We start from the raw sequence: 6000 nt of genomic DNA, 5'->3' as shown, positions 1-6000 counted from the left end.
CGCTATTACGATGCCAAAATTGAAAGAAGTCGCGACTTTGAACTGTACCGTAATATCTTTAGATTGATGCTCAAAAACCCCTAGATTGCTCCCTACTGCGCCACAAGATCTAGCGACCACTACTCCGGGCGCGCTGATCCACCTCCCCTGACAGTTTTAGAGAGTCGAAGAAGCTGGTTCGAGTAACATTGTCAAAGTCTGCGTGGGTGTTTATCAGTATACATAGCGATGCAAATGGCAGGATAACTGCATCTTTGAAAATCCCTATAGATACCTCGAGAGAAACGCAATATCCCTAAAAATACCCGTAAGCCCCTAGATCTAGGGATATATATCTAGAGTTCGCATCACTGACGTAGACGCCACGACTCCTAATTTTGGTTCCTACGATGTACTAAACGTAAGCCAAACGCGGTTGTCCTCAGCGAGCCGCAATGCACTCATGGCGGCACCCTGCAGCGGCTGCGGTATCTACGCTACGTAGTCGACCGCAGCTACCGGTAATATATTATATTGCGTCAGCATTTGGAGTATAAAAAAGTGAAACAAAAAGTGTGTGTGTAAGTGTGCGTGTGTAAACTGCGGGTAGACGGTCAAGTTGAAGAGGTAAGTAGGGGAGAGCTTACAAGAGCGCTCGCGCGCACAGGTGTTTGTCTGCATGTGCGTGCGTGTGGTCTGCTTCACTCCGGATCACCGTCTCAAAAAGGTGCCACGTAATGCTAACGCATACCTGTCGTATTTACCGCTAAATCAGCACATAATTTTTTTATCAAACTACTCTACGTTCATCACTGTGCAACCAATTCTCGCATGTCAAGGTCGGCTCTAACCGCACTAGCGAATAAATTGGCCTTTACTATATTAGGTTCGAAACTTTGTCGCACTGCGATGATGAAATTGCCGTCTTTGTCTTGTTATTGAATCCATTTACGACTTGATGACCACGAGCTTACGCTTACATTTGTAGCCTGTAGCAGGTTCCTATCTATATCTTTCTCCTTTTGTGAGTCTGAAATGTTGTGTTGTGTTTTATGTACTGCATAACTGTGTAATGTAATTAGTGGAGACGGGAAGACCAAAAAGAGCAAAGAGAGACGCATGTTTCAATACAAAATAAAAGAATTTAAAACTAAAAGCCAGAGCAACAATAACAACATGAAAGCAGAGTCAACTCATGGGACCAATGCCAAGTGTCACCGCGCCTGCATCTTTGATATTTGACAGAGGTGGAAAATTTAGTAACTGGCGCCCACTACGTGCTAGCTGTGGGAAGGAGCGAGTAGGAGGAAAGCAGCACGAAACGGGAACCTAAAAGCAATTAACGGGCCATCTTACAAGACTGACACAGCCGGACACTCGAAAAGCGTTCAATAGTAATCAATCACTCGGACTGTCAGCCACTCGGGCTTAATAGATTCGCCGGCCGCTTAGCCTAGTATGCTTCACGTAAAAGGACATGGTTGCTCGGGCTTTTCCCCCACAGCACTCCTTTTTCCCCCACAGCACTCCCCCACAGCACTCTACACAGGGGCCAAACAGGGTCCGTCTTTTCCGAAATGGCGTTGGTGCTCTTGGGGCATCAAGTCCTGGGCCAAGAATGAGGCAGAAGCGTGGCAGAGAAAACACCACGAGAAAAAAAAAAGAATTACGATCACAAAAACAAGTCTTGAAACAAGAAAGTGATAGATGAATTAGAATTACCCAAAGAAAACGTAAACGCATTTAAATAAATACTTACTAGCAAAGGCACCCGCAGTCGTAGGCAATATTTCCGGGGAGAATCTGCTAACAGCCGGTTGCCTCCTCCCCATGGGTCGTCTTTCCTTCCTCTTATTGAATTTCTGCGCTGCATCACACAAACATTAAACGAACACAGGTTCACAAAAAAGATATGATGTAACGATTTACTTTCCCTCTAACGCAGGAATGAAGTGCTGCAAGAGAAAAGAAAGCAACTTTATCGATTTATCAATGATCATTGCACCACATTATATCGAGACAGAGGCCTGCTGCTCAGTGACACAGCAGGTATTCGCAGATATTTTCTCTCTTCGCATTTTCTGTTATTTCTGCTCTCCTGGAGCCGTTTGTTGGCAACTATTACTTTAACTTTTCGTGGCTGTCGTGATATTAAATATGTTCAGTAAGATGCTTCTAACAGGCTTCGACAGTTAAGACGTCGCTAATAACATCTTCGTGTATAACTTCCATAACTTGCAAGTTCGCTTCTCTATACACTCCGTTTGACCTAAATAATACGGCGTACCTCAGGCTACACTCATAACTGAGGTGTCAGCATTAGGCAAGCTGGTGAAATCACCTTCTTCCACCCTCCATTTCCCGCGTAGGCCGAGCTTTCGAGACGCGTAACTTTACACGGCACTCCTAGCGGCAAAGCGAATAGCTTGGTTAGGACAACATCTATGAGTCGGGATATCTGCTTACGGAACTTCTAATATTCTACAATGGCGTATGTTCGCCTTGAAAGGATCATTTTAACCGCCATGAAGTTTTATAAACGTAGAAAAATGGGCTTGGGAGGCGCCGCACTCGAGTAGCAACATATGTAATCTTTTCTGTTCACTAAGCCTTCACAGACATTGAACAATTCTTACCCGAGGCTGCGCGGCTCATTCAGATTCAGATAGTTTATTTTTCTTTAACTTTTTCCCAGAAGGGTACAGAAGCTAAAGGTTTGGCATGACCTGACGAAGGCATCTGTACCAACTATACGTAGATATAATACATAATAATTCGCAGCATGTAGCAATTCGCTTTTATACAACAGAAAAGTGGTATATTCACAATTCACTATTAGAAATTTGTACGCTACCTAACAGTACAACGATGAAAGCTTCGTATGCACAGTGTTATAATCATTTGAAGAGTATATGTTGCGGACAATACAAGAACAAATACACAATATAAAATAATTGTAGCGTTCCTAACTAGAACGGCAACAGAAATGACATAATCTAAGTGAGACGGGTGTCGTCCGCCATTTTATTCCAACTTCTTCCTTCTCACTTCTCTCCTAGCACCTTCCTTCGTCTTCTTTCATGCGTCCAGCGCAGACCGCTTCACTCTTCCGGATTTCTTTTAATTACACCTCCTGGGGTAATACTTGAATACGTTTCCAAAAGCGGCGCACTCCGTTTGGCCCGAGGCTCCGGCGTACCAGACATTCTTCAATATTCCATGCTGGCATGCAGTCTTAATAACTTGAAATGGTCCGCAATATTTTGAATTTGAGGGCACAGCTCCTTTCCTTACAAGGACATAGTCTCCAGGCTGTATGTCCGGTATCTCGCTACTGTGCCTTTTATCAAAGTTTCGCTTCATGCGGCGCTTGTAGATCTCCTGTTCTTTGACAGTTTTCCTTACTTCCGCAAGTTCGAGATTCTCTAGGAGACCTAGCTCACGATCTGCAGGAAGTATGGGCGCTGTACCTGAAGTTACAAAATGAGGGCTGCAGCCTAAACTCGTGGTGTATGATCTGTTGTGATGCTTCACAGCGGCCTCGAGACAGCACTTCCAGCCACCGGCAAAGTCTGGATACATCTTCAGATACTGTTTGATGTCTCGTATGGCACGTTCCGCTAGGCCGTTTGCTGCCGGGTGGTATGGAGAAGAATACTTTATCATGATGCCGTGCTCCTGGGCCCACTTTGATAATTTGGCACTCCGAAAAGCCGGCCCGTTGTCGCAGACGAGCGTCTTTGTGTGTTTAAAACACTCAGCTTTGAGGAGGTCTATTACGCTGTTTGCGTCTTCTTTGCCAGCTTTAGCCGCAATCGTCCGTGTGCACTCATCTATGGAGAGCAAGAAAGCTTGCGTTCGCTTGACTCCTTCCCCCTTCTTTTTGAGCTCCGCGAAGTCCAAATGAATTACTTCGAACGGGATGCTTGAATATTCAGGGTTTGTCATACCGTCTGTCGATTGCTTGAATTTAACTTTGTTCACCTGGCAGAGGTGGCATGTGCGGATGTAATGGCTGATGTCGTTTTTCATGCCCGGCCATGTGAATCTCATGAGTAATTTCTTATAAGTGCGCCAGAAGCCATCATGTCCACCCGATTCAGGGGTGTCGTGGTATAGATGAAGAATCCTTGGAATCATAGTTGGTGGTACGTGATACCTTCCATTGATAAATTGGAGCTCTTCTGTACCTTCCCATAGCTTAATATGATTGATTGTATCTGGATTATTGCTTGATTCCTGTACAAGTAATCTTGATAGTGCGTCAGCGTCAGTGAGGAGTGGGCCAGGACGGTGCGAAATTACGAAATCAAATTGTTGCAGATAGTTCACCCATCTAGCAATGCGGCCTCTTGGCTGGGCCATGCTCAGAAGTTGAGTCAATGCTTGATGGTCCGTGAAAAGTATGAATTTGGCACCTTCCAGGTAAGTACGAAAGTACTGCACAGCTTTTAAGACGGCCAGAGCTTCCTTTTCTGTGGTACAGTAATTGATTTCGGCGGGTTTCAGGGTATAGCTGTAGTACCCCACGACGTAGTGTTTGGTTTGATCAGCTTGTTTGGATGGCTTCTGGTATAGAACTGCACCGGTAGCATAATTTGATGCGTCCGTGTTCAGCACGAAAGGCAAAGAAAATCCGGTATTCGCAAGATGGGGTCCGACGATATTAGTTTTACAAGCTCACGATAGACAGCTTCGCACTTCTCGTCCCAATGAAAAGGCACGTCTTTCTGAGTTAAACGTGTGAGGCACCTTGTTCTCAGTGCGTAGTCTTTGATAAACGCCCGGAAGTGTCCTGCAAGGCCAAGAAAAACGCGCAGGGAGTGCACATCATAAGGCTTTACCAGCTTGGAGATTCTCTCTACCGATTCTTGCTTGGTGCTTTTAGTCTGTCCATCAAACACCCTGCCAAGAAATACTACGGTATCTTGAAAGAACGCACTTTTCTTGAAGTTGACTTTGAGTTGGGCAAGACTGAGGGCATGAAGAACTTTTGAAAGATGACTACGGTGTTCGTCCTTTGTCTTTGAGTAGATGATGATGTCGTCGATGTACACATTGCAAAATGTGCCCAGGTAAGGTTTCAGAATGTCCGTCATAATCTTCTGAAACCACGCAGGGGAGTTTTTCCAACCAAATGGCAGGCGGTTGTACTCAAACAAGTCAAATGGGGTTATGAACGCGGTGTACTTCTTCGTTTCTTCACTTAGTGGAATCTGCCAAAAGCCCTTGCAGAGATCTATTCGTGAAAACCAATGGCAACCACCGGTTTCGTCAATGATGTCGTCGATTCTCGGCATTGGATAAGGTATCAATTCAGTTTGACGATTGAGAGCCCGGTAGTCTGTGCAGAGGCGGAATGTCCCGTCTTCTTTAGGTGCAATAGTGATAGGAGAAGCAAATGGGGACACAGAAGGCCGGATGATACCTGCGTCTAACATTTCTTGCAACTCCTTTTTCAGCCACACCTTTTTATCTCTGGACATATTATAGGGGGTTCTACGAACCACTGTTTTATCTGCGAGCTCGAAAGGAACGACATGGGATTTCATTGCTGGAGGGTAGCTTCCTATGCATATAAGCTCTGGGTACTTAGTCTTGATGTCTTCGTGGTGAAAAATTAGCCTTGATACACTAGGTTCTTCACCAGGGTCTTCTGTTCTTATCGTGTCTTCGGCCATTACCTTGTCATCCCAATAGAGGTTCATCTTAAGTTTTTTCACGTCTGGACGGGACAAAAGAAAATCGTAGGTGACATTGGGAATGGCCAATACGTCACTGGTAATAGCATTTCCTTGAAATTCAATAGCCAGGGTTACCCATTCGCTATGCATGGTCACTGACCCATCGTAGGCTTGGACACGCAATGTCCTACCAGCGTGCAGACGACTGGCATCCACTCGAGTCTTGTTGATAATAGATACCGAAGCTCCACTGTCAACGAGAGCCTTCACTTCAATGCCATCTACCTTAATGGGGGCGTACAATAAGCTTGACGACACCAAATATACTGTTTCACTG

The 6000-nt window shown here is 45.1% G+C and overlaps 1 long non-coding RNA gene across 2 annotated transcripts in view; it reads right to left on the bottom strand.

The window, feature by feature from the left end:
- Window positions 1–311: 311 nt before the first annotated feature.
- The window catches only part of LOC135904591 (uncharacterized), a 161074-nt gene continuing 155385 nt past the window's right edge, over window positions 312–6000 (bottom strand). For both annotated transcript variants that reach the window (XR_010565159.1, XR_011514006.1), the window contains exons 3-4: window positions 1739–1846; window positions 312–1586 (exon numbers count right to left, since the gene is read on the bottom strand). This is a non-coding gene — a long non-coding RNA (uncharacterized lncRNA). The remainder of the gene's footprint in view (window positions 1587–1738; window positions 1847–6000) is intronic.

The sequence above is a fragment of the Dermacentor albipictus genome, chromosome 4 (genome assembly GCF_038994185.2).
Source record: "Dermacentor albipictus isolate Rhodes 1998 colony chromosome 4, USDA_Dalb.pri_finalv2, whole genome shotgun sequence".
NCBI lineage: Eukaryota > Metazoa > Arthropoda > Arachnida > Ixodida > Ixodidae > Dermacentor > Dermacentor albipictus.
The sequence above is the reverse complement of the archived record's forward strand: the minus strand, read 5'-3'. Positions and strand labels throughout refer to the sequence as shown.